Source organism: Balaenoptera physalus (genome assembly GCF_965194825.1).
Source record: "Balaenoptera physalus genome assembly, chromosome: X".
Lineage (NCBI taxonomy): Eukaryota > Metazoa > Chordata > Mammalia > Artiodactyla > Balaenopteridae > Balaenoptera > Balaenoptera physalus.
In genome coordinates this window covers 134,561,734-134,586,110 of record NC_138903.1, presented here as the reverse complement: position 1 = coordinate 134,586,110, position 24,377 = coordinate 134,561,734, and the positions used below count along the sequence as shown (strand labels likewise).

Genomic DNA, 24,377 nt, shown 5'->3' with positions numbered 1-24,377 from the left:
GTCTAGGTATTGTCATTGTAGATTTAGGTATTTTCTGTGGATTTTAATTTAGAAAAATTTTTGTAATGCTAAACATATTTAGCCATTAATTGAAACAGTACTGTGGTCTGTGTTGTGATTAGCAAATAATGTATCAGCATAGGGATTATAAATATGCTTCCGATTCATCTTTCTGGAGGGTGTGAGTTTAAGGTGAGTTTCTTAAGATACAGGTAATAATATGGGAGAATAATTTGACTTATACATATTCCACATCTTAAATAGTTCAATGTTTAGAATGTGGAGGGTGAGAGGTCCGGGGATAAATTTTAAAAGGCTTTGTGGAAGATGACTGAGGAATATAACAGTATAAGTGTTTAAAATGGGTAACATGATGTGAAGGACTAGAAGTATAAGGATAGAGGAAGGATGAGAAAAGAGGGCAAATTAGCTTAAAGGTAACTCTATAAAAGCCATTGATGATTATTTAGAGACACGTTAGAAATTATTCAGTGGGCACTTAAAGCCCAGAAAGAATCCCTTTATTATTTGTCTGATCTAGGTTGTTTATCTCCAAAAGCAAATCATTGGAATGGGGCCAGTGTTGCATTAGGGTTACTAATAGCTCACTGTCTATGATGGCCTACTTTTTGTATTTGAAAGACACTTAAAGAACAAATCCTCCATAAGTACCCCTGTGCCCTTGGACCTTTATAACATGGACAATCCTAAATCATGGAACATGGAAGAGGGCAAAAATAGAATATCCTAGAGCTGTTATATAAGATTGGCCTAAGCAAAAGAGAAAGAGGATCAGCAATAAAACAAAGAAGACACAGGGATAATATGGGCCCCAAAGAGAGGTAGTTACTCTGAAAGCCCCAGGATAGTGTTGACTTTCATGGTTTAAAGAAGAGACTGAAAACAAAGGACAGAGGAGAAATGTAATATAAGAATTGCCACAGGAACTTAAACTTTTTTATTAAGATATAACATACATGAAATACATAAAAAGCAATAATTTTAAGTGTATTACTAAATAAAACTACACATATGCATATATGTCTGTGTAACCCCTATAAAGATAAAGGTATAGAACACATCTAGCACTCAAGAAAGTTCCCTCTAGTCCTTTCTTTTTCTTTTTTTGTTTGTTCGTTTGTTTTATACTGCAGGTTCTTATTAGTCATCAATTTTATACACATCAGTGTACACATGTCAATCCCAATCCCCCAATTCAGCACACCACCATCCCCACCCCACCGCGCTTTTCCCCCCTTGGTGCCCATACGTTTGTTCTCTACATCTGTGTCTCAACTTCTGCCCTGCAAACCGGTTCATCTGTACCATTTTTCTAGGTTCCACATACATGCGTTAATATACGATATTTGTTTTTCTCTTTCTGACTTACTTCACTCTGTATGACAGTCTCTAGATCCATCTATGTCTCAACAAATGACTCAGTTTCATTCCTTTTTATGGCTGAGTAATATTCCATTGTATATATGTACCACTTCTTCTTTATCCATTCACCTGTCGATGAGCATTTAGGTTGCTTCCATGACCTGGCTATTGTAAATAGTGCTGCAATGAACATTGGGGTGCATGTGTCTTTTTGAATTATGGTTTTCTCTGGGTATATGCCCAGTAGTGGGATTGCTGTGTCATATGGTAATTCTATTTTTAGTTTTTTAAGGAACCTCCATACTGTTCTCCACAGTGGCTGTATCAATTTACATTCCCACCAACAGTGCAAGAGGGTTCCCTTTTATCCACACCCTCTCCAGCATTTGTTGTTTGTAGATTTTCTGATGATGCCCATTCTAACTGGTATGAGGTGATATACCTCATTGTAGTTTTGATTTGCATTTCCCTAATAATTAGTGATGTTGAGCAGCTTTTCATGTGCTTCTTGGCCATCTGTATGTCTTCTTTGGACAAATGTCTATTTAGGTCTTCTGCCCATTTTTGGATAGGGTTGTTTGTTTCTTTAATATTGAGCTGCATGAGGTGTTTATACATTTTGGAGATTAATCCTTTGTCCGTTGATTCGTTTGCAAATATTTTCTCCCATTCTGAGGGTTGTCTTTTCATCTTGTTTATGGTTTCCTTTGCTGTGCAAAAGCTTCGAAGTCTCCTTAGGTCCCATTTGTTTATTTTTGTTTTTATTTCCATTACTCTAGGAGGTGGATCAAAAAATATCTTGCTGTGATTTATGTCAAAGAGTGTTCTTCCTATGTTTTCCTCTAAGAGTTTTATAGTGTCCGGTCTTACATTTAGGTCTCGAATCCATTTTGAGTTTATTTTTGTGTATGGTGTTACGGAGTGTTCTAATTTCATTCTTTTACATGTAGCTGTCCAGTTTCCCAGCACCACTTATTGAAGAGACTGTCTTTTCTCGATTGTATATCGAACCTGGGCCCCCTGCATTGGGAGCACAGATTCTTACCCACTGGACCACCACCAGGGAAGTCCCAGAAATTAAATTCTTAAATGTCTGTGAATGGTGTGAGGTATTGATCTAAATTTATCTGTTTCCATAAGGAGAGCCCATTATCTTAATGCCATTTATTGAAAAGTCAATCATTTCACCTGCTGACTTACTGTTCTCTATGTGTCATATAATAAGATTACATTTATACTTGGTTCTGTTTATAAGTTCACTATTTTTCTCCATCTATTATTTGTCTATTCATGTGTGCCTTAATACTACAGTATTTTGATTATTATGGATTTGTAGTAAATTTTGCTATCTAGTAGTACAAGTTCTTTATGCTTATTCTTCAAAATTTTCATGATCATTCTTATCTATTTTTCTTCTACATGAATTATAATATAAATTTTAGTATCAGCATGTCAAGTTCTGTAAGAATAAAATCCTATTGATATCTTGATTAAATTTTCATTTAATGTGTAGAATAATTTGAAAAAAATAACTATGTTTATGACAATGAATCTTCCCCTCATGAATGTAGTATAACTCTATATTCACTTAGGTCTTTTAAAAGATTTTTAATTAAAGTTTTATAATTTTCTTCCTAAAAGTATTACACCTTTTATAGGATTTATTTTAATATACCTTGTAATTTTTGTTGCTATTATAAATAGTACCTTCGGGAAGGGAGGTTCTCAATTTTGGCATATGAATACATGTGTGTATGTGAGTGTGTTTTATGCACATAAAATATTTCACTTTACTTTTTGGTGTATCTTTTGCCATTTAAAAAGGTTTCATTTTGGTTCTAATGATATCTTTATTCCAGTGGTTTTCAAGCTGTAGCATATATCAGAATCCCCTGGAGAGCTGTTACAACACAAATTGCTGGGTCCCAACTCCAGAGTTCTGATTCAGCAGGTCTGGGGTAGGACGTGAGAATCTGCATTTCTAACAACTTTCTAAGTGATATGGATCTACTGGTCCAGTACCACACTTGAAGAACCATTATTTTATACTAATATCTTCATATAATACTTTTATCTTACTTTTAAAGATACTGTCTGTTGATTCCCTTCATGAACCATAATAAAATTTGCTAGTACTCTCTTTTTGCCTCTCCCCTCCTTCTGACCCAGCTTCTAATTTAAGCCTATATCTTCTTACTCCTACTTAGTATCTATGAAGTTGTCCTCCTTCTATACCCATTTTTGTTATTTGTATTATACATATATTTCAGAGTATATAATATTTGCCTCTATTTTGTCATTCCATCTTTATCACTTATTCTTAGCTTTACAGGTAAATATAATTACTGCTCACCATCGAATATATGCCAAACTACTCCTATGATTTCTTGGTATCTAAAGCTTTTTTTCTATTAAATCTCTTAGAAAGTATCATGGGAATAATATTTCCTGAGTTATTGCATGCTCATTATAGCTTGTATTTATATCTGAAAGTTAACTTAGTCAGATATAAAACCTTTGGCTCACACCTTCCCATTGTTCAGCCATCTCATTTATAAAGAGTAGTTTTCCAACATCACAACTTTTGCAGATTTCTCTGAGCAGGTTTCTTCTGGAGCCCTTTTTCTGAAATAACTCTCTATATGTTATAATAAGAGTGGATTACAGATGAAAAATCTGCAAGATGCAGACTCTACCTGATGAGTAGTTCTTAGGGCATACCAAAGACAAAATGAGACAAAAATCAAGAACACTAGAGGAATTTGAAGCCTTTGACATCTACAGCTACTGCAAATATTAAACACAGTCCAACTTCTAGCAAGATTAAAACAAAATCTCACACCAAAGGCCTATTTATCTCAGTACTATTACCCAATATATCATGCCTGGCTTTCAACATAAAAATATAAGGCATGCTAAAAGGCAAGAATAAACAGAGCCTGAAGATACAAAATAAGCATCAGAGCCAGACTCAGATACAACAAAGATTTTAGAATTTAAAAACATGATTAATATTGTAAGGGCTCTAATGGGAAAAGTAGACAGTATTCAAGAACAGATAGATGGGTAATGGAAGCAGAGAGACAGAAACTCTACGAAAGAATCAAAAGGAAATGCTAGCATCACAGGCACTGTAACAGAAATGAAGAATATCTTTGATGGGCTCATCAGTAGACTGGACATGGCCAAGGAGAGAATCAGTGAATGTAAAGATAGGTCAAGAAAACCTCCCAAACTGAAATGCAAGGAGAAAAAAGAATTAATGAAAACTCAGAATAAAACATATATGAACTATGGGGCAATTTCAAGAGGTGTAACACGCACTTAATTGGTTAACAGAAAGAAACAAAGAAGCTGATAAAATATTTGAGGTAATGATGCCTGAGAATTTAAAAAACTTATTGACAAACATCAAACCACAGAACCAGGAAGCTCAGAGAACATCAAGAATATATCATATTCAAGAAGCCAGAAAAAAAAAAAAAAAAAAAAAAGAAGCCAGAAAAGGGAGAAAACACCTTACCTTTACAAGAACAAGAACAAGAATTACAGAGGACTTCTCATCAGTCACCATGAAAGCAAAAAGAAAGTGGAGTAAAATATTTAAAGTATTGAAAGAAAAAAACCCACCACCTAGCATTCTATATCTAATGAAATTATCCTTCAAAGGTAAAGAAGAAATAAAGACTTTCTCAGAAAAACAAAAACTGAGGAAATTCATCACCAACAGATATGCCTTGCAATTAATATTAAAAGAAGTTCTTCAGGAAGAAGGAAAATAATATCTGTCAGGAACTTGAATCTCTATTCAGAAGAGAAGATCATCAGAAAAAGAGTAAAGGTAAAATTAATTTTTAAAGTTGTATTATTCTTAATTGTTCTAAAAGATAATTATTTTAAAGTAATAAAAGTAGCAATGTGTTGAGTGATTATAGCATATAAAAAGGCTTAATGATTGAAAGAAAAATCATAGGGGATTAGAGGAAGGAATTGGGAATACTCTGTTAGAAGATTTATGCACTACATGTGAAGCAGTTTAGTGTTATTTAGAGGTGAACCCAGATTAGTTTAAAAATGTATATCACAAACTCTAGGGCAATCACTAAAGAAAACTTAAAAAGAAGAATAATTGAAATGCTAAGAAAGAAGATAAAATGAAATCATATAAAATAATTAAAACCAGAGAAGGCAGAAAAAGAGGGGGGAAAAAACAAAGAATAAATGTAACAAATAGTAAAGTTACCAAAAATGGTAGATATTAGTCTGAAAGTATCAATAGTCACTTTCAATATAAATGGCCTAAATACACCAATTAAAAGAAATAGGTTGTCAGTATGAATTTTACAAAAAGATCCCAACTATATGTTGTTGACAAGAAACTGATTTAAAATATATACACTCAAATAGGTTAAAAGTTAAGAAATGGAAAAAGAAATTCCATGCCAATTCTAAATTTAAAAAATTGGAGTGGCTATATTAATTTCAGACAAAGTGGACCTGAGAATAAGGAAGAATATCAGGGATAAAGAAGGACATTATATAATGATAGGAGGTCAATTCTCCATGGAGATATAACAGTCCTAAACATGTATGCAATTAACCAATAAAGCATCAGAATATTTGAAGTGTAGACTTCAAGTTAAAAATTGTTTCAAGACAAAGAAGGGGAATGATATCAGCAAGATGGCAGAATAGGAAGCCCTGGATCCTCCATTCTTCCCACAGAAACACCAATTCAACACAATACACAGAACAATTCCCTTTGTGAGAAATCCAGAAACTAGCTGAGAGGCCCCTGTGTCCCTGGTGATGTGAAACCAGCCACAATAAAGCCAGTAGGAATATTTGCAACACCCTCTCAACATAAGCACTACTAACACCACAGTGCCATATGATTGAAGGAACACCCCCAACTCCCAGCTTATGCCTGGGGATGAAAGGACTAGGCCATATAACCAATATTCTGATTTTTCTGGGGGCTGACTGAGGCATTGGCTTCTGTCTCACCTGTCTTAGAGTGCTGATGGGACCCAGAATACTCTAGTCACCTGGGACCCATTAAGAACAAAAACTTTGGTTTGAACTAGCAAGCTAGCATAAACCATAGCCCTACTCCCTAGCTCAGTGCAAAGTGAAAAATCTCCAGCTCCCAGCTTCTCCCTGTGGAGAAAAGTAAAGGACTGAACCATATATCCAACATTTTGATTTTTTTCTGGGGGCTGCATAAGGCACTGGTTTCTGTCTTGCCTGTCTAAGAGTGCTAATGGAACCTGTCATAGTCAAGATGCTTGGGGGCCACTGAGAACAAGAACAGCATTTTGAAATAGCATAAAAGTTTGAGAGGTCCCCAGAATCTCTGGCCAGGCATTTCTCCGATGAACATATACAAATGGCCGACAGGTATATGAAATGATGCTCAGCATCACTAATAATTAGGGAAATACAAATCCTACTTTCAATAACGGATAGAACAAATAGACAGGAGATCATTAAGGAAATAGAGGACTTGAACAACACTATAAACCAACAAGACTTAGACAATATAGGACACTTCACACAGCAAGAGCAGAATATACACTCTTCTGATGTACACATGAACATTATCCACAATAGACCATAGGTAAAGCCACAAAACAAGTCTCAATAAATTTTAAAAGGTTGAAATCATACAAAGTATCTCCTCTGACCACAATGAAATGAAACTAGAAATTAATAACAGGAGGAAAATTGGAAAACTCACAAATATGTCAACATTATACAACACATTCTTAAACAACCAATGGGTCAAAGATGAAATCAAAAAAGAAATTAGAAAATACTTTGTGATGAATGAAAACAAAAATACAACATACCAAAACCTATAGGATGCAGCAAAAGCAGTGCCCAGGGAAACTTAAAGCTTTAAATGCCTACATTAAAAAAGAATAAAAATCTCAAATTAATTATTTTCACCTTAATGAGCTAGAAAAAGAAGAGCAAACTACACCTAAAGTTAGCATTAAAGAAGACCTAAATAAATGGAAAAACGCCTGTGTTCATGGATTGGAATACTTAGTATTGTTAAAATAGCAACACTCCACAAATCACTCTACAGATTCAATGCAACCTCCATCAATGTCCCAGAGGCCTTTTTTGAAGAAATGGAAATACGAACCCCAAAATTCATACAGAATTGTAACGGAATCTGAATATTCAAAAGGATTTTGAAAATGAAGAACAAAATAAGAGTACTTATACTTCCTTATTTCAAAACTTACTTCAAAGCTACATGTCTTAGTTCTTTTGGGCTGCTATAACAAAATATAGACTGGGTGCCTTATGAACGATAAACATTTATTTCTCACAGTTCTTGAGGCTGGGAAGTCCAAGATCAATGCACTTCCTGGTTCATAGATGGCCATCTTTCCACTGTAGCCTCACAGATGCCCCATCTCCTAATACCATCATCTTGGGGGTTAGGATTTCAACATAGGAATTTTAGAGCAATACAAACATTCAGACCATAGCTCCATAGCAACCAAAACTTTGTGGTACTGGCATAAGCATACACAATGGAATCTATAAATCAATGAAATGGAATTGGGAGTTGAAGAATGAACTCAAACTTTCATGTGTAATAGATTTTCTATGAAGGTGTCAAGACCATTCAATGGGTTCTCAATTTTTATGAGGTTTGTTTCCAATTCTCTAGTTAGTGTACTACTTTCCCTTCATCTGGTACAATCATTGTAATGCCATCAATGTAGAAGACTAGCATAATATTTTATGGAACTCAAGATAGTCATCATATTTGTATATTACGGCACAGAGTAGTAGAGTTGATGTAGCCATGAGGCCAGATTATGAAGGTGTACTGTTGGCCCTTTCAGGTAAAACTAAACTGATTCTTGTGATCCTTGCAAACTTACAGAAAGAAAAAGCATTCTCCAGGTCAATAGCTTCATACCAGGGGTCAGGGGATGTATTGATTAGCTCTAGTAAATACAGGACATCTGGAAAGCAGCTGTCACCATCTGATGAAGTTTACAAGGTCCACAGTCATTCTCCAAGATGCATCCTGTATCTGCACAGCCCAAACAGGGGAATTAAATGAGGATATGATAGGTATCAACACCCTTCTTCTTTTAAGTCTGTGATGGTGTCACTAATTCCTACAGTTTCCACAAGCATTAAGTTTTGCTTTTGGTTTACTATCTGTGTACAAACAGGAAGTTCCTGAGGCTTATACTTGGTTCCTCCTGCAATAATAGCTCTTATTTCATAGGTCAGAGAGAAAATGTAGAGATTCTGCCACTGTCTGAATATGTCTACTCTATATATATTCAAGAACTGGGGGAGGGGGTGGAGTAAGCAGAGAGAGGGTTATCTTACATATTTAGCCACTGTTATTCAAACATAGGTCAAAATGCCACTTACCATTTTACCACCATAAGCCCACTTTTAGACTTATGGATCAGACTGATGATTTGGGTCCTCAGAAATTAACATTGACTCAGAGAGAGTGTCTAGTTTTCCCCCAAAAGGCCTGAATATTTTTTTCCTCAATGTTGTCACCATGGTGAATGGCTACAGGTCCCTTTGTAGAAGGTTTGGGGAAAATATTTACAGTATGTATTTATGGCAATGCTGAAGGGTCTTTCCTCAAGGGACCTAGCCTCTCCTTCAGTCACAGAGCTCTGTCTCTGTGAACTTCTTAGGTCTTGGAACTGGGTTCTTAGAAGTCATGAATTTCCATTTTAGTGATTCAAGTCAAGTTTCTATCAGATCTGGAGTTTTCTTGTTAGTTAGATCTAACTACTCAGTCAATCCATGAACTTGTGATTTAAATAAGTGTGTTCTTTTAAGCTGCTAAGTTTTAGGGTGGTTTGTTAAATAGCCCTAGGTGCCTAATATACCAGTGCTCCTCTTACTAATATATTTCTCAAAGCCTTAGAGAAGGGAATGTTCTCTGTGCCATCATGAGGTACAGAGTGTATATATGGGTGGTGGTAGTGGTAGTGGCAATGGTGAGTGTAGAAATTGCATTTCATAAATTCACTCCATCATTCCTATCCCCCTAAGCCTTTAGAGCCTTTCCTCTACATTATGTCATGGAAGTTCTAGCATCACAATCTCATTAAATGTAGGCCACCATTCAGTCCAAATTTTAGTCAACTAGCCAGTTAAGCTGTTAGAGCTAATTCCTTCTGCAGAAGCAAATGCATTAAATCCAGAATCTTTGGTAAGTATACCTATATCAGTGAATTTGGCCTGATATGGTGTTAGATTCCATCTTTCTTGGTAAAACACCCTTAGAATCCATTCCAGTACATATTCCCTCGGGTTTATGGCAATATAACAAATATAAAAAATCTTTAAATTTTGATCAAATAGAAACTATTTCCTCTTGAGTCTGACTTTATACTTGCCCACCAGAAACATGGTGAGATCTTGATTCTAGTGATGAGTCTAGTGGCAAAAAACAGTAGGGGAGTAGATCTTGAGGAAAATATAGATCCTCTTGAAAAGCAACTTTGGAAAACAATTTGACAATATCTACTAAAGCTGACCATATGCATATTCTATGACCCAGCAATTGTATTCCTAGGTATGTACCTAACAGAAATGCATGCACATGTGCTACAAAAGACATGTACCAGACATATTCATAGTAGTACTACACATTACATCCCCAAACTGGAAATAACCTTAATGCTCATCAACAGTAGAATTGATGGATAAATTGTGGTATAGTTACACAATGAAGTTCTATACAGTAATGAGGATGAATGAGTTGGTGCTATACACAACATTAAGGATGAATCTCATAAAGTTAATATTTAAGGATGAAGATAGAATTATAACTAAGTAACTAAATAAATAAATAAATAAGATTTCATTTATATAAATTTCAAAAACAGGCAAAACTAATTTATACTGATAAGTCAGAATACTGGTTATCCTGAAGAAGGCTCCTGGGGTCCTGGCAATGTTCTATTTATTGACCTAATTTGTGGCTACACAGGTGTGTTAATTTTGTGCATATCACTGAGTTGTATACTTATAATATCTTTACTTTTCTGTATTTGTGTCACATTCAAATTTAAAATGTTTTTAAGCAAATAAAAACCACAATGAGGTACCACCTCACACCAATCAGAATGGCTATCATCAAAAAGTCTACAAATAAATGCTGGAGAAGGTGTGGAGAAAAGGGAACCCTTGTACACTATTGCTGGGAATGTAAATTGGTGCAACCACTGTGGAAAACAGTATGGAGGTTCTTCAAACAATTAGGAATAGAACTACCATATGATCCAACAATTCCACTTCTAGGTATGTATAGAAAGAAAACAAAAACACTAATTTGAAAAGATATATACACCTCCATGTTCAATGCATCATTATTTACGATAGCCAAGACATGGAAACAACCTAAGTGTCCATTGACAGATGAATGGATAATGGTATACAATGGAATATTATTCAGCCATAAAAGAATGAAATCTTGCCATTTGTGACAACATGGATGGACCTTGAGGGCAGTACGCTAAGTGAAATAACTTAAACAGAGAAAGACAAACACCATATGATCTCACTTATATGTGGAATCTAAAACAAAAACAAAAACTGAGCTCAAATGTACAGAGAACAGATTGGTGGTTGCCAGAGGTGCAGGGTGGGTTAAATGGGTGAAGGGGGTCAAAAGGTACAAATTTCTAGTTATAAAATAAATAAATCATGGGGATGTAATGTACAACATAGTGACTGTAGTTAATAATACTGTATCAAATATTTGAAAGTTGATAAGAGAGTAAATCTTAAAAGTTCTCATCACAAGAAAAATTTTTTAACTATGTGTGGTGATGGATGTTAACTAAACGTTATGATGATCATTTTGCAACATATACAAATATAGAATCATTACTGTATACACCTGAAACTAATATAATGTTATAAGCAAATTATACCTCAATAAAAAATAAATCAATTGTTTTAAAAAATAGTAAACCAAAAAAAAAGTTAAAAAATATTTTTAAAAAGTCAGAGATGCTATTTCTGGCTTCTGATGAAAGATCTTTGGGGTAGAATGATCATGAAGCTTAAGCCCCCTAACAAATGTTAATGATATCACATGTCACATTGGGATGAGAAAACTGAACTGAGGGAGCACTTGCTTATGTGATAATTTTTGGCTTAAAAACAGAACATTAAAAACAGACACAAAAGAATTAAGTTGAACCCCTACATTACACCATATACAAAAATTAACTCAAAATGGATAAAAGAACTAAATGTAAGAGCGGAAACTATAAAAATCTTAGAAGAAAACAGGTATAAATCTTCATGACTTTGGTTGAGGCAATGGTTTCTTAGATATGACACCAAAAGCACAAGTAGCAAAATAAAAAAGTAGATAAGCTGGACATCATCAAAATTAAACATGTTTGTGCTTCAAAGGATACCATCAAGACAGTGAAACTTTCCCTGTGTGTGCTCTCAGGCAACAGGAAACTGCCTACATGAGCTCCAGGGGCAGGTGCAAGTTGCCACTGCCATCCTAGGCTCCAGAGGCAGGCCTGGGCTGTCGACACCGATAAGAGTCCTGCAAGCAGGTGCCAAGTGCTGCCCCTGTTGTCCCAGGAGTATGCGGGCTGCCTCTGCTGCTAAGAGACATAGGAGCAGGCGCCAATCGCTGCCCCTACTGTCACGGGAGTGCATGGGCTGCCACATCTGCTAAGAGACCTGGGGCCAGGTGCCAATCACTGCCCCCACCATCCCAGGAGGATGCACAGGCCGCCACACCTGCACACCCCATATCAAGGGGATAATGGCCAGCACAAGCTGAGAAAAGAGGCAGCAAGCATCCAAACTAAAAGCAGACCCTCAATTCCTGACAAGATGGCAGAGTAGAAGGACTTGAGCTCACCCCCTTTCATGAAAACACCAAAATCACAACTAACTGCTGAACAACCATTGACAAAAAAGACTGGAACCTACCAAAAAAGATATTTTTACATCCAAAGACAAAGAAGAAGCCCCAATGAGATGGTAAGAGGGGAGTTTCTGCAATGTAATCGAATCCCATACCCACTGGGTGGGCAACCCACAAACTGGAAAATAATTATATCACAGAGGTTCTTCCACAGGAGTGAGAGTTCTGAGCCCCACATCAGGCTCCCAAGCCTGAGGGTCTGGCATCAGGAAGAGGGGCCCCCAGAGCATTTGGCTTTGAAGGCCAGTGGGGTCTGAGTGCAGGAGATCCACAGGACTGGGAGAAACAGAGACTTCACTCTTAGAGGGCACACAAAAGGTTTCATATGAACTGGTACCCAGCACAAAGCAGTGACTCCATAGGAGCCTGGGCTAGACCTACCAGCAGGTCTTGGAGGGTTTCCTGGGGAGACAGGGGTCGGCTGTGGCTCACTGTGGGGGCAAAAACACTGGTGGCAGAGGCCTCATGGAATATTCATTGGCATGAGCACTCTTGGAGATTGCCATTTTGGCACCGAGACCTGGCCTCACCCAACAGCCTGCAGGCTCCAGTGCTGGGATGCCTCAGGCCACACAATCAGCAGGGTGGGAACACAGCCCCACCTATCAGCAGACAGGCTGCCTAAAGTCATACTGAGCTCACAGCCACCTCTAAACACACCACCTGACACAGCCCTGCCCACCAGAGGGACAAGACCCAGCTCCACCCACCAGTGAGCAGGCACCAGTCCCTCCCACCAGGAAACCTGCACAAGCCCCTGGACCAACCTCACCCACCAGGGGCAGACACCAAAAGCAAGAGGCACTATGACCCTACAGCCTGTGGAAAAGGAGACCACAAACACAAAAAGTTAGACAAAATGAGAAGGCAGAGAAATATGGTCCAGACAAAGGAACAAGATAAAAACCCAGAAGAACAATTAAGTGAAGTGGAGGTGGAGATAGGCAATCTACCTGAAAAAGAATTCAGAGTAATGATAGTAAAGATGATCCAAGATCTCAAAAAAAGAGTGGAGGCACAGACCAAGAAGATACAAGAAATGATTAACAAAGAACTAGAAGATGTAAAGAACAAACAGAGATGAACAATACAATAACTGAAATGAAGAATACACTGGAAGGAATCAACAGCAGAATAAATGAGCCAGAAGAATGAATAAGTGAGCTGGAAGACAGAGTGGTGGAAACCACTGCCAGAGAATAGAATAAAGAAAAAAGAATGAAAAGAAATAAGGACAGTCTCAGAGACCTCTGGGACAACATTAAATGTACCAACATTCATATTATAAGGGTCCCAGAAGGATAAGAGAGAGAAAGGGGCTGAGAAGAGATTGTAGCTGAAAACATCCCTAACATGGGAAAGAAAACACTCACTCAAGTTCCAGAAGTGCAGAGAGTCCCATACAGGTTAAACCCAAGGAGGAACATGCCAAGACACATATTAATATTAATCAAATTGACAAAAATTAAAGACAAAGAGAAACTATTAAAAGGAACAAGGGAAAAGCAACATATAATATACAAGGGAATCCCCATAAGGATATCAGCTGGTTTTTCAACAGAAACTCTGCAGGCCAGAAGAGAGTGGCATGATATATTTCAAGTGATGAAAGGGAAAAACCTACAAGCAAGAATACTCTATCCAGCAAGGCTCTCATTGAGATTTGATGGAGAAATCAAAAGCTTTACAGACAAGCAAAAGCTAAGAGAATACAGCACCATCAAATCAGCTTTACAACAAATGGTAAAGAAACTTCTTTAGGGGGAAAAGAAAAGGACAGAACTAGAAACAAGAAAATTACTAATGGGAAAGCTCACCAGTAAAGGCAAACATACAGTAAAGGTAGGAAATCATCCACACACAAATATGATATCAAAACCGGCAATCATGAGAAGAGGAGAGTACAAATGCAGGATACTGGAAATGCATTAGAAATTAAGAGACCAGCAACTGAAAACAATCTTGTATATATACAGACGGCTATATCAAAACCTCAGGGGAAGCACAAACCAAAGTCTACAATAGATACACACAAAAAAGAAAAGCAATCCAAACACAACACTAAATATAGATCAAAACACAAGGGAAGAAAATAAAAGAGGATGGGAAGAAAAAGACCTACAAAAACAAATCCAAAGCAATTAACAAAATGACAGTAAGAACGTACATATCGATAATTACCTTAAATGTAAATGGATTAAATGCTCCAACCAAACAACATAGACGGGCTGAATGGATACAAAATAAGACCTGTATATATGCTGTCTACAAGAGATCCACTTCAGATCTAGGGAACCATACAGACTGAAAGTTAGGAGATGGAAAAAGGTATTCCATGCAAATGGAAATCAAAAGAAAGCAGGAATAGCAATACTCATATCAGACAAAATAGACGTTAAAATAAAGACTGTTACAAGAGACAAAGAAGGACTTTACATAATGATCAAGGGATCAATCTAAGAAGACTATATAACAATTGTAAAAATATATGCACCTAACATAGGAGCACCTAAAAATATAAGGCAAATGCTAACAGCCATATAAAGATAAATCGACAGTAACACAATAATAGTGGGAAACTTTAACATCCCACTTACATCAATGGACAGATCATTCAGACAGAAGATAAATAAGGAAACACAGGCTTTAAATGACACATTAAAGCAGATTGACTTAACTGATGTTTATAAAACATTCCATCTGAAAGCAGCAGAATACACATTCTTCTCAAGTGCACATGGAACATTCTCCAGGATAGATCACATCCTGGGCCACAATGCAAGCCTCAGTCAATTTAAGAAAATTGAAATCATACCAAGCATCTTTTCCAATCACAACGCTATGAGATTAGAAATCAATTACCAGAAAAAAAAAACTGTAAAAAACACGAACACGTGGAGGCTAAATAATATGTTACCAAACAACCAATGGATCACTGAAGAACTCAAAGAGAAAATCAAAAATTACCTAGAGACAAATGACAACAAAAACATGACAATCCAAAACCTATGGGATGCAGCAAAAGCAGTTCTAAGAGGGAAGTTTATAGAAATACAATCTTACCTCAGGAAACAAAAAAAATCTCAAATAAACAACCTAACCTTACACCTAAAGCAACTACAGAAAGAGGAACAAACAAAACCCAAAGTTAGTAGAAGGAAAGAAATCATAAAGATCAAAACAAAAAGAAGTAGAGATGACAAAAAAATCAATGAAATTAAAGCTAGTTCTTTGAAAAGATAAACAAAATTGGTAAACCTCTAGCCAGACTCATCAAAAAAAAAAAGGCAGAGGATTCAAATCAATAAAATTAGAAATGAAAAAGGAGAAGTTACAACTGACACCACAGAAATACAAAGGATCGCAAGAGACTACTACAAGACTACAAGCAACTATATGGTAATAAAATGGACAACCTGGAAGGACTGGACAAATTCTAAAAACGGTACAATCTTCCAAGATTGAACCAGGAAGAAATAGAAAATATGAATAGACTAATCACAAACACTGAAATTGAAACTGTGATTTTAAAACTTCCAAGAAACAGAAGTCCAGGACCAGATAGCTTCACATGTGAATTCCATGAAACATTTAGAGAAGAGTGAAAACCTATCCTTCTGAAAATCTTCCCAAAAATTGCAGAGGAAGGAACACTCTCAAACTCATTCTATGAGGCCGCCATCACCTTGATACCAAAACCAAACAAAGATACCACAAAAAAAGAAAATTACAGGCTAACAACACTGATGAACATAGATGCAAAAATCATCAAAAAAATACTAGGAAACCGAATCCAACAATACATTAAAAGGAGCATACACCATGATCAAGTGGGATTTATCCCATGGATGCAAGCATTCTTCAATATCTGCAAATCAAACAGTGTGATACACCACATGAACAAACTGAAGAATAAAAACCATATGATCAGTTCAATAGATGCAGAAAAAGCCTTTGACAAAGTTCAACACCAATTTATGATTAAAAACTCTCCAGGAAGTGGGCATAGTGGGAACCTACCTCAACATAATAAAGACCATATATGACAAACCTACAGCTAAAATCATACTCAATGGTGAAAAGCTGAAAGAATCTCCTCTAAGATCAGGAACAAGACTAGGATGTCCACTCTCACCACTTTATTCAACATAGCTTTGGAAGTCCTAGCTACGGCAATCAGAGAAGAAAAAGAAATAAAAGGAATCCAAATTGGAAAAGAAGTTAAACTGTCACTGTTTGCAGATGACATGATACTATACATAGAAAATCCTAAAGATGCTACCAGAAAACTACTAGAGCTCATCAGTGAATCTGGTTAAGTTGCAGGTTACAAAATTAATGCACAGAAATCTGTTGCATTTCTATACACTAACAATGAAAGATCATAAAGAGAAATTAAAGTAACAATCCCATTTACCATCACATCAAAAAGAATAAAATACCTAGGAATAAACCTACCTAAGGAGGCAAAAGATCTTTACTCTGAAAACAATAAAATGCCGATGAAAGAAATTGAAGATGGCCCAAACAGATGGAAAGATATACTATGTTCTTGGATTGGAAGAATCAACATTGTCAAAATGACTATACTACCCAAGGGAATCTACAGATTCAATGCAATCCTTATCAAATTACTAATGACATTTTTCACAGAACTATAACAAAAAATTTTTGAATTTGTATGGAAACACAAAAGACCCTGAATAGCCAAAGTAATCCTGAGAAAGAAAAATGGAGCTGGAGGAATCAGGCTCCCTGACTTCAGACTATACTACAAAGCTGCAGACATCAAAGCAGTATGGTACTGGCACAAAAACAGAAATATAGATCAATGGAACAGGATAGAAAGCCCAGAAACAAACCCACGCACCTATGGGCAATTAATGTATGACAAAAGAGGCAAGAATATACAATGGAGAAAAGACAGTCTCTTCAATAAGTGGTGCTGGGAAACCTGGACAGCTACATTTAAAAGAATGAAATTAGAACATTCTCTAACACCATACACAAAAATAAACTCAAAATGGATTAAACACCTAAATGTAAAACCTGATACTATAAAACTCTTAGAAGCAAACTTAGGCAGAACACTCTCTGACATAAATTGCAGCAATATCCTTTTGGATCCACCTCCTAGAGTAATGAAAATAAAAACAAAAATAAACAAATGGGGCCTAATTACACTTAAAAGATTTTGCACAGCAAAGGAAACCATAAACAAAATGAAAAGACAACCCACAGAATGGGAGAAAATAATTGCAAACAAAGTGACTGACAAGGGATTAATCTCTAAAATATACAAACAGCTCATGCAACTCTATATCAAAAAAAAAAAAACTCAATCAAAAAATGGGCAGAAGATCTAAATAGACGTTTCTCCAAAGACATACAGATGGCCAAAAAGCACATGAAAAGATGCTCAACATTGTTAACTATTAGAGAAATGCAAATCAAAACTACAGTGAGATTATCACCTCACACAGGTCAGAATGGTCATCATCAAAAAGTCTACAAACAATAAATGCCAGAGAGGATGTGGAGAAAAGACAACCCTCCTACACTATTGGTGGGAGTATAAATTGGTACAACCATTATGGAGAACAGTATGGACGTTCCTTAAAAAAGTAAAAATAGAACTACCATACAATCCAGAAATCTTACTCCTGGGCATATATCCAGAGAAAATCATAATTCAAAAAGATACATGCACCCCAATGTTCATTGCAGCACTATTTACAATAGCCAAAACTTGGAAGCAACCTAAATGTCCAACGCCAGAGGAATGGATAAAGAAGTTGTGGTACATATATACAATGGAATATTACTCAGCCATAAAAAAAGAATGAAATAATGCCATTTGCAGCAACATGGATGGACTTAGAAATTATCATACTAAGTGAAGTCTGACAGAGAAAGAGAAATATCATATGATATCACTTATATGTGGAATCTTAAAAAACATGATACAAATGAACTTATTTACAAAACAGGAACAGGCTCACAGACATAGAAAACAAACTTATGGTTACCAAAGGGGAAACGTGGAAGGGAGGGATAAATTAGGAGTTTGGGATTGACATGTACACACTTCTATATATAAAATAGATAATCAACAAGGGCCTACTGTATAGCACAGGGAACTCTACTCAGTATTCTGTAATACCTATATGGGAAAATAATCTGGAAAAGAATGGATATATATATAACTGAATCACTTTTCTGTACACCTAAAACTAATACAACATTGTAAATCAACTATATTCCAATATAAAAGAAAACTTAAATTAAAAAAAGACAGTGAAAAAACTACTCACAGAATGGGAGAATATTTTTGCAAATCATATACCTTCTAAGGTCTTGTATCCAGAATGTGTAAAGTATTCTTACAACTCAATAATAAAATGACAAATGACCCAATTTCAAAATGGGCAAAGGATGTGAATAGAAATTTCTCAAAAGAAGATATACAAATGGCCAATAAGCACATAAAATATCTCAAAATCATTAGTCCGTAGGGACCTGTAAACCCAAACCACAATATGATACCACTTAACACTAGGATGGTTATAATTAAAGACAAACAAAAAAACAACAATTAAAAAAAACCCAAGCGTTGACACAGATGCAGACAAATTGGAACCCTCATACACTGCTAGTGAGAATATAAAATGTTGCAGCTGTTGTGGAAAACAATCTGGCAGTTACTCAAATGGTTAAACGGTGTTACCATATGACCCAGCCACTCCACTATTAGATAAATGGGAACATAACTCCACACAAAAACTTGTACACACGTGTCCATAGCAGCATTATTCACAAAAGCCAAAAAGAGGACACAATAAAAATGTCCATCAACTAATAAATGGATAAACAAAATGTAGTGTATTCATGCAATAGACTATTATTCAGTCATATAAAGAAATGAAGTATTGACACATGCTACAACGTGAATTGAACTTGAAAATATTAGGCTGAGTGAAAGAATCCAGTCACAAAGGAACACACATTGTATGATTCAATTTACATGAAATGTTCAGAACAGGCAAATCTATACAGATAGAAAGTAAATTAGTGGTTGCCAGTGTCAGGGGCAGTGGAAGATCATGGCTAAGGGGTGCAGGGTTTCTTTGGAATGTGATGAAAATGTTCTAAACTTGATTGTGATGACGAATACACAATTCTGTGAATATAGTAAAAGTGACTGAATTGTACACTTTAAATGTGTGAATTGTATGGTATGTGAATTGTATCTCAATAAATCTATTTAAAAACATGCCCATAAATAATCTGCAAAATTAAGACTCTGGGAAACTACAGATAAACACTCCTTCAACAAACAAATGGCAAGAAAAAATAAAACAGAGAGATAAAGTAGAAATCTATATTCAAAGAGATTTAAAAAATAAACTTACCAGTTTCAATTTCTGGACCTTACTGGGGTCTGAGTCAAACAAACTGAAAAAGAGAAAACATTTACCACATGTATGAGACAGTAGGAAATTAGGATACCAACTGAATATTTGATGATATTAAGGAAATACTGTTTGGTGTGATAAAGGTATTATGGTTCTGTCAAATTTTAAAAGTCCTTTTATTTTATAACTACAAAGTGAAAGATTTACCAATGAAATGATAAAATATAAGGGACTTGCTTCAAAATGATCTAGGTGAAACACAACTTGCCATGAATTGAATAGTTGAGGCTGGGTGATATGTATATGGGGATCATTATGCCATTCTCTCTACTTTGGTATAGATTTGAAATTTTCCATTAATAAAATTTTTTAAAAATAAAAAATGCCTCAAAGCTGGAGGGGGTGACCCTATACTCTGGAGAGGCTATCACCCAGCCTGTACTTTGGGGGTGGCCTTTGGCTGCTGAGAGTTTGTAGTAAAAGTATGGGCAGAGTAGGGGCAGTGCAGGGGGTCTCTTGTACAGCTCTGCTGGAGAGGTCCCTCTATTAGATGTATAGCTGCTGTGAGGTACGATGGGATATAGATGAGGAGCACCCTGAGTGCCTTGGGAGGCTCTGGAGTCCCAGAGACCCTGAGTCTCTTGCCCAGGAGGTCAGTCATACTGATGAATTTGGGCCCAGCACTACTGGTAGTACCCTGTGAAGCCCAAATAAATCTTTGACCGTACTGGAAGGAAGGGATGTTGGCTGATATCATCCTGACTCCCGGAGTGGAGAGGACATCATTTGGGAACTCGGCCTCCAGACTCCCAAAGACACAATTTATGAGAAATAGTTGAACCACAGGGAATGTTTAATTTAAGGAAAAGGAGACTCATGGAAGTGGGGGAGTGGTAGAGTGGGTGCGAATAAGGGTTAGGGTGGACAATGCAAGGGGACCAGGATAAAAACTTAGATTTGTCAGACTCCAGAGCCCAGAGGATTTGCCTCACCAGCAGTAAGACTAGAAAGAAATAGGTAATAAGAGAAAAATTAATATGATGAGGTGACTAAAATATACTTTTTCATTGTTTTATGCATTTCTTAGTGTAAATCCAAAATGGATTTCAAGCCATTTATAATACAGGACATGCACGGAATACGTCTTCTAAAACAATGGTTTAAAACTATTTAGAATCACGTGAAGAGAATAAGTAAACTGACCATAATGATTGTGACAGAGTTTGATCAGAAAACTTAGTTGTTCTTTCATGCTCTCTCTGTGAGCAGCCATAATATTTGCCAGATTGAGTTTCCAGCATAGAAGTGACTACAGTAATGCAGAAGTAGCAGTGGTAAGAATAGTGGTTTCCTCACCACACCAGTTGTGCAGTGAATTTTTGGTTGTTGAACTTGGAAACTTAGCTCTATACCTGATTCTCCATGCCTCACAGTGATTCTTTCTTTCTAAATATCCTTTCTTCCAACTTAATTTTTATCAATTATAATTTATACACAGTTAAATATACAAATCTTAACTGTACAGGTCAGTGAGTTTTGACAAATGTATACACTGTGTTAACCAACATCCCAATCAAGATACAGAACATTACCATCACTCCGAAGGATTCCCTCATTCCTCTTTTCAGTAAACCCACATTCTCTCTGCCCCAGGCAATCATTATTCTGCTTTCAATCACCATACCTTAGTTCTGTATTTTCTAGAATTTCCTGTAAATTGAGTCATAGTATGTATTCTTTTGTGTCTAGCTTCATTAGCTCAGCATAATGTTTCTTTTTAAAATACAAATAGTTGGCATTTAATTGATAGTTTTTTCTCAGTTTTGACAAATGTACCATGGCTTTGTAAGATGTTAACATGAGGGGAAGTTGGGTGGTGGTTATATGGGAAATTTCTGCACTCTGCAATTTTTCTGTAAATGTAAAATTGTTCCAAAATAAGTAGTTTATTTAAAAATAGAAACAAGGCGTAATGTCTTGGAAATTGATCCATGTTTGTCACTTGTAATTCATTTCTTTTTTATGGTGAGTAGTATTCCATTTTATGGATGTACAGTTTGTTTATCCATTTGCCTATTGATGGACATTTGGATTGTTTACAGTTTGGAGTTATTACAAATAAAGCTGCTATAAACATTTGTGTACAAAATGCTGTAGGAATTTGTATTCTCATTTCTCTCGGGTAAATAACTAGAAGTGGGATTACTGAGTCATAGGGAAAGTGTATTTTTAACTTTAGAAGAGTCTACTAAATAATTTTCCAAAGCAATTGTGCCAGTTTATTTTGCCATCAACACGGTATGAGAGTTCAAATTTCTCCACATTCTCACCAACATTTGATGGTATCATTCTTTTAAATTTTATATATTTGTATTGGTGTGAAGTGTTTTGTCTTTGTGATTTTTCCCCTTCATCTAAAGAGTAAATGATATTGAGCATATTTTCATGTGTTTATTGGTCATTCATGTATCTTCTTTTGTTAAGTACACATTGAAGTCTTTTGTCTATTTCTAATTGGGCTTGTTTGTGCTTTATCTTTCAAAGAGTTCTTTATGTATTCTAGATACCTAACCTTTGTAAGGTATATGTATTGTGACTATTTTCTCTTCCAGTCCATGGTTTACATTTTCATTTTTATAACAATGTCTTTGATTGCAGAAGTTTTTAATGTTGATGAAGTTCAATTTATCAATTTTCTTTTATAGTTAATGATTTTTCTATTTTCTCTTCCAGTCCATGGTTCACATTTTCATTTTTATAACAATGTCATTGATTACAGAAGTTTTTAATGTTGATGAAGTTCAATTTATCAATTTTCTCTTATGGTTAATGATTTTTTCTGTTTTCTATCATCCTAACCCAAGATCATGAAGATATTGTCCCATGTTTTCTTCTTTCAGCTTCATAGTTTTAGCATTTATGTTTTTGTCTATGATTCATCCTAAATTAAATTTTGTGAGTGGTATGAGGTAAAGTTTGAGCTTCATTTTCTTCAATATTCAATGGTTTACGAGACTTCCTTTCCTATTTAATGGCATTGGTGACTTTAGATAAAAGTAACTGAAGTAATCAAGGCAGTGTGGTATTGGCAGAAGGACAGACACCTAGATAAATGGAACTGAATTAAAAAGTCAAAAACAGGACTTCCCTGGTGGTGCGATGGTTGAGAATCTGCCTGCCAATGCAGGGGACACGGGTTCAAGCCCTGGTCTGGGAAGATCCCATATGCCACGGAGCAACTAAGCCCGTGTACCACAACTACTGAGCCTGTACTCTAGAGCCCGCGAGCCACAACTACTGAGCCCACGTGCCTAGAGCCCATGCACCACAACAAGAGAAGCCACCACAATGAGAAGCCCACGTACCACAACAAAGAGTAGCCCCTGCTCGCCGCAACTAGACAAAGCCTGTGCACAGCAACAAAGACCCAACGCAGCCAAAACTAAATAAAGAAAAAAATTTATTTATTTAAAAAAAAGTCAAAAATAGACCCACGCAAATAAATATATCCAAATAATTTTTGACAAAGGTGCAAAGTCAATTCAATGGAGTAAGGATAACCTTTCAAGCAATTGTCCTGGAGCTACTGGACATCCAGAGGCAAAAATATAAACCTCAACCTAAGTCTCACACTTTACAAAAGATCACCCAAAATGGATTGTGGACTTAAATACAGAACACAAAACTATAAAACTTTTAGAAAAAACTGAGAAAGTTATTTGGGATATAGGTTTGGGCAAAGAGTCCTTAGACTCAACACCTAAAGCACAGCCAATAAAAGAAACATTGATAAATTGGACCTGATCAAAATTCAGAACTTTTACTGTATGGAATACTTAGGAGGATGAAAAAAAAGAGAAACAACAGAGAAAGAGAAAAAAAACACATATCCAACAAAGGATTAGTATCTTAAATACATAAAGAGCTCTCAAAACTCAACCATAAGAAATAATCCAAGCAAAAAATGGGCAAAATACATGAAGACACATTTCACTGAAGATGATATACAGATAGCTGATAAGCATATGAAAATTTGTTCACCATCATTAATCAGCAGGGAAATGCAAATTAAAACCACAATGAAATATTACTATAGACCTATCAGAACAGTTGAAATAAAAAATATGGACAACACAAAATGTTGGAAAGGTTGCATAGAAACTGGATCTCTCATACATTGCTGGTGGGAATGTAAAATGGCATAGCCACTCTGGAAAACTGTTTGGTAGTTTCTTAAAATATTAAACATGTAACTAGAATATAACCCAGTAATTGTATTCATAGGCATTTAGTCCAGAAAAGTTAAAACCTGTGTTCACACAGACACCTGTACATGAATGTTCATAGCAGCTTTATTCACAATACAAAAATACTGAAAACAGCCCAAATGTTCTTTGATGGGTGAATGATTGAACAAACCAAAAATAAATAACGATATATGTGTAGGTCTATTACTGGATTCTAATTTTTTCCACTGATTTATTTGTCATTTCTTACTCCAGTATCACACTGTTTTGATAAGTGTAGCTTTATAGTAAGTCTTGGAACCAAGAACAATAAGTTCTATGACCTTTTCACTCTTTTTAAAGATTTGCTGAAAGCCC

General features: G+C 35.9%; 1 protein-coding gene across 1 annotated transcript in view; it reads right to left on the bottom strand.

Annotated features, from left to right (window-relative positions):
• SPRY3 (sprouty RTK signaling antagonist 3) overlaps positions 1–24,377 on the bottom strand; it is a 110,538-nt gene that overhangs the window by 71,488 nt on the left and 14,673 nt on the right. The window contains exon 2 of the mRNA XM_082447890.1: positions 19,771–19,813. The gene's annotated coding sequence lies outside the window, so the exon portion shown is untranslated. The remainder of the gene's footprint in view (positions 1–19,770; positions 19,814–24,377) is intronic.